The 10,599-nt window shown below is 40.6% G+C and overlaps 1 protein-coding gene across 1 annotated transcript in view; it reads left to right on the top strand.

Annotated features, from left to right (window-relative positions):
• The window catches only part of RAB11FIP2 (RAB11 family interacting protein 2 (class I)), a 43,605-nt gene that overhangs the window by 19,544 nt on the left and 13,462 nt on the right, over positions 1-10,599 (top strand). The window lies entirely within an intron of this gene.

Genomic DNA, 10,599 nt, shown 5'->3' with positions numbered 1-10,599 from the left:
TGTTGGACTAGTATCTGGAAAACCGAGGTTAGAATCCCCACTCATCCCATGTATGCTCAAGGAGACAGTCATGCTCCCTCAACCTAACCCACCCCACAGGGTTGTTGTAAGGATAAAATTGAGGAGAGGAGAATGATGTAAGCTGCTTTGGGTCTCCATTCGAGAGAAAGGCAGGGTATAAAAGAACTTAAAAAAATAAATACATAATAACAGCAATTAAAAGATAGGGCAGGAAGGCCTTTGCTTGAGGGAATGCCAGATGAAACAAATAAGTCTTCACCCGCTGGTGGAAGATGGAAACAGAAAAGGACAGGTGTGTCTGAGGAAAGAGTTCCAAGAAGGCCCTCTCCCGAGTTGCTGCCCACTAAGTTGCCACCCCTTCTCAGAAGGTGGGGGCACCTGAAGGAGGGCATTAGAAGATGATTGTAGTTTTCAAGTAAGTTTGTAAGGGAGTAGGCAGTCCTTTAACCAATGCTTCTGTGGGTAATCCTCCCACTGTAGGTTTGGCCATAGGCTTGGACATCAGTGGGGATGCAGAAGAGAATGCCATGTATAGAAACTGACTCAGCCCTTTGCAGTTCTCATGAAGCTATGACCCGTGCCATAAGGGCTTCCAGCAGAGGTCTCTCTGATAACATTATTCATATGGACCATGACTACTTTTAAACAAGTATTCAGACTTGAAAGAGAGGCTCTCTAACTATCTGGAGAGAAGAGAGAGAGAGAGAGCGACGGGCTTCATGGCAGATACCAGCCTGGAGTTTTCCTCAAGGTCCATGGCCTCAACAGCGGTTAAAAACAAAAAAGTTATACAGCTGTATTGGTCCACACAAAGTCAAACACAAGAGCAAAACCTATGTGATCCCTTTTATTAGGATCAACCAGTTTGATTCAAAATGTTGTGCAAGCTTTTGAGCTCTTTTGTGTCAACTTGGTTTGTCCTAGTAAAAGCTATTACATGGATTTTGTTAAGCAGTGGTGCCTGTCAAAACCTGTAGCCCAAAAACTGAGCTGTACACGAGATATCCAAATCCAGTGTGACCTCTTATCCATTCTTTAGGGATAAATTCTCTGGTGATAATCTGGATGCCATTCAGGCTGAAACCAATGATTAGAAAGAAGGTCACAACTTGCTTTGCTAAGTGAGAAGGTAGAAATAAGAAAGGAAACAGCTTCCAAATTCTTTTTGTAACCACAGGAACATCCCCCACCCCACCCCTGATTTCATGGAGACTACAGAAACATCACCTGGACAAGACCCAGACAGAACTACAAATCCAATGCCCAGCTTGCAACATTGCAACAATTATTTTGAGTCAATAAAAAAGGCGAACAATGCCAACAATGACATTGCTTTCAGGCAGCTGCCAGTGGCAGGGTAGCAATTCTGCCAGGGATTCTAAAATCATCCACCAACAGCTGGGCTGTTTATCAGGGCTATGCCATAGCATTCTGCACTCTACCAACTGATCTCTCATGGCTCCTATCTCATCATGCCCCCCTCAGGAGGTGAGATGCCCTGGATGTGGTACATCTTTTAGTACAGACAGAGGCAATGGAGCCAGTACCATCTCCTCAAAGATTCTTCATTGTGTATGCCATACACTTCAGTTTCCAAAATGAGCAAGGACTGGAAAGCTCTCTTAGACATCAAGGCCCTTCACAATTTTGTAAAGTACAGAAAGTTGAAGATGGAAACCCTGAAGATGAGAGCAGAAGTCAGTTTTCACAGACTTGACAAAAGAATATCTCCACATTCCAGTTTTTTGGCTGCACAAATCATCCCTCAGAGACACATTTGGGAAACACTTATAGTTCAGGGCTGTGTTCTTTGGGTTAGTATTAGCCACATGCACCTGTCCTGGCTGGGTCTTCCAACAAGCTTATTATGGTAGTAGCAGCCTGTCTCTGAATCAGGGGCATTCACCTACTACATCCATAGCTACAATCTGCTTGTCAGTCCCCTTTCACACTCAAAGCGATTTAGGACATCCAGGTCACTTATTTAATGCCTTATAAAGAATGACTTCCTAATTGGTCCGAAGAAGAGCCAACTCACTCTCAAGTCACCTTGCATCTGGGAGTGGTCTTCAGTTCACTCAGTGGAAACCTTTTCCTTCCCCAAGACATGAAGGGAAAAATGATCAAGGCAGCAGATTGTGTACATTTTGCCAAAACAGTAGAACTGATGTTTCTGTATTAGTATTAGAAGGGATTTTTAGCATGTTAAAATATATTTCAGTGCATTCTGTCATGAAAAACACAAATCAAACCTGTTTGGTTCTATCCTGTAGTCTATTGACAGCTTATGTTTTGAAATGTTCTGTTGCTGCTTCAAACATTTTGAAAATCCCATCTCAAGGAAAAATTAAATGTCTTGAGTAATCTCCATCTGTTCTGTGTATCTTTCTGCTTTCTTGGTCTCTGCCTGTCTCAGTGTAACATTATTTGTATCATCTGTGAATTTCCATACTTCTGAACGCTGATGAGATTTAATGTTCAGACTTGGCTGTTTTAAGGTTGTCAGGTATTTATTTATTTATTCCAAATTTTTACCCCCCCTCCCAGCCGAAGCTGGCTCAGGGTGGCTCACATAAAAGCAGATGATTACAATAAAACATAGTTATAGTTAAAACAAATATAAAATCATAATACACTGCTAGTAGTTCTTAATAATCATATAGCTGTTACCTTGGCATACCTGTTGTTGACTATGCAAGTATTTGTCAAGTTTCAAACAGCCTTAATAATTGCAGTGTTTTCTTTTGTGGAGTTTAACTTTCCATCTTCCATGCTGGCAAAAGTATGTTTTTTTCCATTTTTCACAAACTTGTTTTCCAGTTCAATTGATTTCTAAGATTAGGTAAACAGAACAATTAATTTCTTTTTCTTTGAATGTTATTTATGTAGATATATATTCATACTTAAACATTATTTTGGATGCCTTTTTAAGAGCACTTTCACTAATCTCTCACCTATGCAACTAAGTATAAGTATGTTATAACATTCTAAGATGTGCTGATTTGGATGGGGGACCGCTAAGGAAGTCCAGGGTCATGATACAGAGGCATCTCTTGCCTTGAAAACCCCATTGCTGCAACTAGCACTATTAAGACCAGGGGTCATTTGGGGCCGGAGCGTGCCGGAGCGCTGCTCTGGCAGCCCACCCTGGCAGCCCCGCCCCCACACTCCTTTTTTCTAGAGTCGCACCCCACGAACAGCGCGATCTTTCAATTATATTCTATGGGGCCATAGAATATAATGGAAACATTGCGCCGCCACTGTGTTATGACTCCTGCAGAGAGGGCGGGGGCCCCTCTAGGGGAGCCTTCCTCGGCTTACCCACTCTCTCCCCGGCCCTTCCTGGCTCACTCATCAGGCAGGTGAGCCATGAGGGGCAGGGGAGAGCTCTATGAGCCTTCCTCGGCTTGCCCGCTCGGACGGGTGAGCCAAGGCAGGCACGGGGAGACATTTAAATGTCTCCCCGCTCTCTTCCCGGCCCTTCCTGGCTCACCTGCTAGGCAGGCGAGCCATGAGGGGCGGGGGAGAGCTCCACGAACCTTTCTCAGCTTGCCCGCCTGGGCGGGCGAGCCAAGGAGGGCACGGGGAGGCATTTAAATGTCTCCTCGCTCTCTCCCCAGCCCTTCCTGGCTCGCCCAACTGGCAGGCGAGCCAGGAGAGGGTGAGGAGGGCTCCAGAAGCAGGCCGGCTGGGGAAGCAAAAAAAGGGGGGGAGGCATCTTTAAAAACCTCCCCTTCCCTTTCCCAGCTGGGGGGGAGCGAAGAGTTAAAGTTTAAACCCCTTCTCTCTGGAGTTTTGCCGCTTCCATTGTATTCTATGGCCCCATAGAATATAATGGAAGGATGACTCTAGAGAGAAGCTATCACTGTTGCAATTGACGGCTGGGCTCTAGGCAATCTCAGTGCAGGGTGATCAGGACAAGGATGTCATGGTTAAGGAAAGCAGGTAGAATATATCTTTCTGGAATTATAATAAGCAACAATAAATCTTGGAATAAGAACATGAATTGGAGTATTGATCCCAGTTGGAATTACAGGGTTCACAGTCCTCCAATGTTTTATCATAAACGGAGCACCAAGTATAGACAGCTCTGCAGAAGGAGTAATCCTCCCAAGGATCATAGGTCCAATTCATTCTATATCCTGAAGCTCCTGGTCCTAGGACCGCAGTGGCATAGGTTTGTGCCGTGACACGAACACAGACTGTGCAAGATTAACAAACTGCTACCACAGGAACGGATAAAGATGATTAGACCTTCTGAAAAGGAGCAACCACTTGCCCATCAAAATGACATCAAACACTATTCCAGGAGACGATATAAAGAATTGCTTTGACTGGAAGGAATCACAGCCAGAATGGAGAAAGGGGCACCCAAGGCCTATTAATCAAGTGCAGATGTAGGATCCAAAAGTAACCATACCACATCAAAAGAGGACAAATGTGGAGGAGTAGATCAGTCAGTGGGACCACTAATAAAATATTCCATCTTCTAAAGTTCATGCTGAGAGTTAGCAGATTAAGCTCAGTCAAGGCATCGTGCTTTTGATCTTGATCCTTGGGACACTTGGAAGGTATGCTTTTAAGACTTGTTAGGAACCAAAGAACCAGAAGCAGACCTTGCATTGGGACTGGTGAATGGAATACGAGCCACTGGAAAGGTTAAAACTGAAGACTCAACAGGTTAAAACTGAAGACTCAAAATAGTACTCAACAGCCTGGGACCCCGTAACTAGTCACAGACCAACCAGTAATTTTCCGCCAAATGCAAAGTCTTCAGTGATGATGAACTGCTCTTGCCAAGTCTGCTTAGTAAATTCCTGACAGTGTATGGGTACAGGAGTCTACATGATGCTTTTACCAAGGAATTAAGCAACAATCATGAGAACTATGCCCACACAGTGAAACACAACAATTTGAAAAATATCTGCTGTGTCACAGTAAAATAGGAAAACAAAAGAAAATGAATCAAATGAGCCAAAATTCAGGTCATACTATGCCCTACTATGGAATGAACTACCTCGGGAAAAGAAGAGGGAGAAAAAAATCCCAAGAGCTAGAAACAATACTGCCTCAGCTTCTGCTGTAGTAATGGTCAGAAACGATCTGAGAAGGAAATCAGTTGCTCCACCTTCACAAGGTATGTGCAAATAATCCATAATATCCTTTTGAGGGATAGGAACAGGAGCACCATTTCCTTGGATATAGATCAGGAACACTCCCCATGTACATCCTCTAGACAAAGAACCCATATATGGACCTAAACTGAAACTACACAGAGAAACTGGTGTGATACCTCCTAATTCCTAGGCATCATGGATTCTAACATACACCCTCTGAAAAGGTAGCAGAACAGGAACTGCTGATCATTTGTGTTACTCTCTCAGAATGACTATGGGAACATTCACAGGGACAACTCTAAATATAAAAGCCTTAAGGTATGTTTTGACACTTCAGACACACTCATTGGTATAATTACCACCATCTCCATATCGCTATTAACTGTAGAAATGCAAGAATTACAGAGTATTTAAATCTTAATCTCCAAAATACAGATACACCTGCATAGCACAATTTTCTTTAACAATTTATATATGCAGAAAATGTTGCCTTAATGAAGTCAGGAATTAATCATACACTATTTAAGGTGAAGATCAAAAAATTTCACTGCCAGGTTATTTTTTTAAAAAAAACAAATACAGCTTGTACTGTGTAAGCCATCCCATTTAAGTACTTACCATTCAAAGATCTAGGTAACATTTTAATGACATTCAATCAGTATTTTAGCTTTGTATGTGGAATCTCAAAACTAAGATCAATTTCATAGCAGCTCTCAAATATATTCATTTTATAGTCTTTTTTTACAAAAACAGCAACCTATGTTGCTATTTTTACAAAAAAACCCAAAAATACAAAAAAAGATGTTTTATAGTATTTTTTTTGCAAAATCCCCGGCAATTACTTTGTCTGTTGCCGAATTCTTAGCCTATGTTTGGAAGCTTAGGGTAGGGGCGTACAAGCCTTAACCCCCTTGTGTTTTTTGGAATTGCTATATTCTCAACTAAGTCTATTATTTCCAAGAAGTTTATAAAAACGATTCCTTGTTGGTGCAGCATGGTGTAAATTGTTATAATCTATTACTTCGTGCTATTTATTTTCTATTTGTTTCATTGTTCTCTTTGCTGCTGTGTTATGCCAATAAAGGTCTATGTATGTGTGTATGTACAAAAACAGCAATCCTATGTAATCAGAATGTCCCCTACTAAAATCAACAGGATTTACTTCTAAGCAACCAAAGTAAACCTTTACAGAAACATAACACACGCAATAAAATGTTGTGAAAACTTTAGAAACTCACAGTGTTCACTGGCACAGCCCTCTCTAAAAAGAACAGTTCCTTTGAATGAAAGCAACACTGCATTCATGGTATTTTAAGTTATATAATATTTAATATTTCTTTAAAACAGATTTTGAAGGCCTGAGAAACTTCCAAAACCATTTAATGCTATGAGCATTATGTAATATTTATAAAAAGTATAATTCCATTAAAAGAACCTAAATGACTGGTGTATGTTGTTAAAATACTGGTATAAACTGTTCTCGTTAATATCCTGTAACTGTCACACATTCCAAAATAGTCTAATGTAAATGGAATTTACTGAAAGATAGCTGTGTTATCATTCTACTTCATATGCTTCCATACCACAAAACTGCATGGGCAAACTCAGCCCGAACTGTAAAACAAGAATATGCTGGATACTAAACTGTCCTCTCATTGAAACCAGTGAATGATCTCTATACAAAGGATAAAACAATCAACTTTCTTTCCTCCTACTGAATATTCTTTGTCTGCAGGACTGCGTCTAACTAGATTTTGACCTAGATGCCCTAAGCAGGGAAGTTCACAATTAGTGCATATGCCCTAAGCAGGGAATATATGCCCTAAGCAGGGAAGTTCACAATAAGCAAAAGCATGTTTTAGCTTCTCCTCCCTAAGCAGGGAAGTTCACAATTAGTGCAACGCTAAGCAAAAGCATGTTTTAGCTTCTCCCAATATTCCAAGATGCCCTGACATAGATAGCCTCAGGTTTGCCCAATCTTAATTCTTTTTTCTTCTAATGTTATTTATGCAGATATATATTCAGAGTTGAACATTATTTTGGATGTCTTTTAAAGAGTATTTTTACTAATCTTGTATCTATACAAATGTGAAGTATGAATTTTTGGGTCAAGTCTTATCTTTGACAGGTGTCCTGTTTGTTTGCTTGCACTTAAAGGCTGGCAATATTTTACCTTCATCAAGGTTATATAGTCCTTATCATTTGGCTGCCTCCAGGAGGATATGGGCCAGATTTACTGAGGCTCCAAAAAAGTGGCATTGTGAATAGGAAAGGGTACATTTCCCCTGACCCAGATGGCCCAGACTAGCCTGATCTCATAAGATCTCAAAAGCTAAGCAGGGTCAGCACTGGTTAGTATTTGGATGGGAGACCAGAGTTGCTACACAGAGGCAGGCAGGGGCAAAGCACCTCTGAACATCTCTTGCCTTGAAAACCCCACAGTGAAAAGATTTCAGATTGGGAAAATGGCACAGGAGAAAAGGTTAACTCTCACTCTCCTGTGGTTCTGTGCCTGTGGTTCTGATCCAAATTTAACCTCTGTATTGCTTCTATTAAAAATACCTTGGGAACTCCTAACATACAACTCCTAGCAACTTTCTCTAGTTCAACCCTCAAAAGCCTCTTTATTTTGTTGATTAAAAATCATTCTCATGAGTCTAAAATCTGTATAGCTGCATTTATATAATTCATTGTAAAATATGGCCCATAGGGAAAAATCTGGTAGCTTTCTCAGAATTGATGATATCTTGTGTTTAACTTTTAATAATAAAAATCTCTTTGCAGTACTTGTAGTTGGAATAGATCTTGAAAATATGGTTGTGGCTTTAAAAGGTAGAGGAAGCCAAAATGAAATATTCTCAACCATCTGAGTATAGAATGTAGTTTTCCCCAGTGGTCCTCAGTTCTCCACCATATGAAGTAAAAAAAAGAAGCAGCTTAAATCTACTTCACTTTTATTGTTGTTATAAGTGCACTGCAATATATGAGTAACTGACTGCACAAAAGTATTGCCAGTGTTATAAAGAAGATAATAGAAAACTTTATGGATACTCCAGTGTGAAACTACTGATTTGGAATTCATTGCAAATTTGATGCTATCAGGCTTGAGCTCAGTAGGAATGCCTAGTTCAGTACAGAAAGTAAATGTTCCTCTGTAGACTGTAATGTGCACCATTCATATTGTTTTGCCAATTCATTGCTAGCTGGGTATGGATATTTTCTGCTTTCAGTTGCCTGTCATTTTTTATTTGTATTCTGCATAGTAATCTCTTTCATTGCTTTGGGCCTCAATTTGCAACAGCATAACTTAGGGTATATATGCCTTTCTGATGAGGTTACAGCTTCATGCATCTGATATAGGTCCTTTCCGCATTTGTCTGCCACTCCGGATTTTCTCAGTGTTCGAGTCAAGGCCTTTTAAGTCCACAGCAAAACAGCATCCAAATAACCCGGGGCAACAGCAGGCTGAAACCGGGCTGACCACTGAAGGGAGGTGATGTAATGTAGAATGTGGGGGGTGGGGGGGGATGGAATAAAAAGAAGGTTGAACTCAATTTAAGTGCAGAAAGGGGGGAAAAACTGGATTAAAAAGAAGGTTGAATTTGATTTTAGTGCAGAATTGCTCAGAGGACACTGCGGTGAACATGGATTAAAGGGAGAGTGCAGAAAGGGCCACAGTAAGCTCAGGCCCATGAAAACTTATATCACAATATGTATAAGTGCAAGTAGATTATTATTATTTTCTGAAATAGGTTGAAATGGAATTCATGAATTATAGGTTCGTCCAATGGAATGAATGGTTTCCCAGAAATTGTTGATTGAATGCTACTGCTGAATACTATGATCTAAGTTAATCTTCTGAGTACCAATATATTTACTGTATAAATGTACTTCCGTCCCACTGCCATGTGTTTGTAATGAGGAAAAATTTTCTGTACATCTAGAATTGGAAAAATATGATTGTAACATTATACATGTTTTATTTATGAACAGGAAATAGCACATGGTGTTAAGTTTTTTATCTGTTGTACAAAAATCTAGAAGATACTTGAAAGTTCTTTATGGCCTTGGGTATATGTTAATATAATTTAACGGATTTACAAAACAACAACAACTAAGGAGTGAAAACGCAGTTAAACCATCTTATTCAAACGTCACTCCTCAACCCTACTTGGAAAAGTGTCATTTATTCAGCTATAAAAACTGTGAGGGTAAATATAAATGCACTCTTACTGTTCTTTTATTCCAACGAGGGGCCGTACATTCCTGCAGTTATTGATGCTTTTAATGCTAAGGTTATCCCATAGGTTTTGTTTGGAGCAGGCATTTGGATTAATGGGGTCTCTGAATCCATTGACTGCCCTCTTCAATTTTTACGCCAGATAGCAGGTGAACCAAGCAGTGTGGCAGGGAGTTCACTCCGATTAGTGTTTGTGCAGCACTCACTGGAGTCCAGGGCCTGGTTAGGTGCCTTCAGCTTAAGACTGAAGGCCCTCTTTTCAGTGCCCGATACCTGGGGTGGGAGGGCTTCCACATTTACTGAAGGAAGGTTTCTTTAGAAGTGTATAGGGGAAATACGTTGATAGTCAATTCGATTTTCTTTGTTTCTCTCCTGCTGTGGTTACGGATATTGGCTATTCTGAAGAGTAAAGCTGGTTAGGAAAAGGGTTGTTAAGTTTGACCGCACCAAGGCACAGGCCCATGCAAGGTGTGTGTGCTCTACTTTTGCAGTGGGGTTTCCCATATCTTTGGCCCTCCACCCCTGTATCTAAGCCTCCAGGTCATAGGTGCACTTTTATATTAAGCAGACTGAATGTCCTGCCAACTGCAGAGGTCAGTGGGTGCTTCACCAAAACTCCATGTTCTGATTGTTATTGCTGCTCTGCATCTGGGGTAACAGAGGCCATAAACCACCTCATCTTATTCTGTGATCAATGGATGCCCATTTTGAGTAAATATCAGCATGCCTGTCAAATTCACGTGAGCCCTTCTTTGCTGGCAGACACCAGTCCAGAAATAATGCATTCTGTTGCCAAATTCTTAGCAGTTATAGTTTCTTTATGTTCTTTCAAAGATGGGTTTTAATTTGCTATGCTGTCTACTGCTTCATATTTTATCATGTATCTATACTGACTGTTCAAGACCTTCAGTCAGAACAGCATAATAACAACAGAAAGGATATTGTTTAATTGTATTCCTTCAGAAAATTGTCTTTAGGGTTCATGAACTTTACAGTTTATCTGTGCATCTAATATTTCAAAATAGATAACGTGTGTGTGTGTGTGTATAGAACACACGGAGCTGCCATATACTTAATCAGACCCTTGGTCCATCAAAGTCAGTATTGTCTACTCAGATCAGCAGTGGCTCTCCATGGTTTCAGGCAGAGGTCTTTGTAATTGCTTCCTACCTGATCTTTTTAACTAGAGATGCTGGGGATTGAACTTGGGACCTTCTGCAG

This window comes from Gekko japonicus, unplaced genomic scaffold (assembly GCF_001447785.1).
Source record: "Gekko japonicus isolate JY-2015 unplaced genomic scaffold, Gekko_japonicus_V1.1 scaffold338, whole genome shotgun sequence".
Classification (NCBI taxonomy): Eukaryota; Metazoa; Chordata; class Lepidosauria; order Squamata; family Gekkonidae; genus Gekko; species Gekko japonicus.
This window is presented reverse-complemented; position numbering and strand designations above follow the sequence as displayed.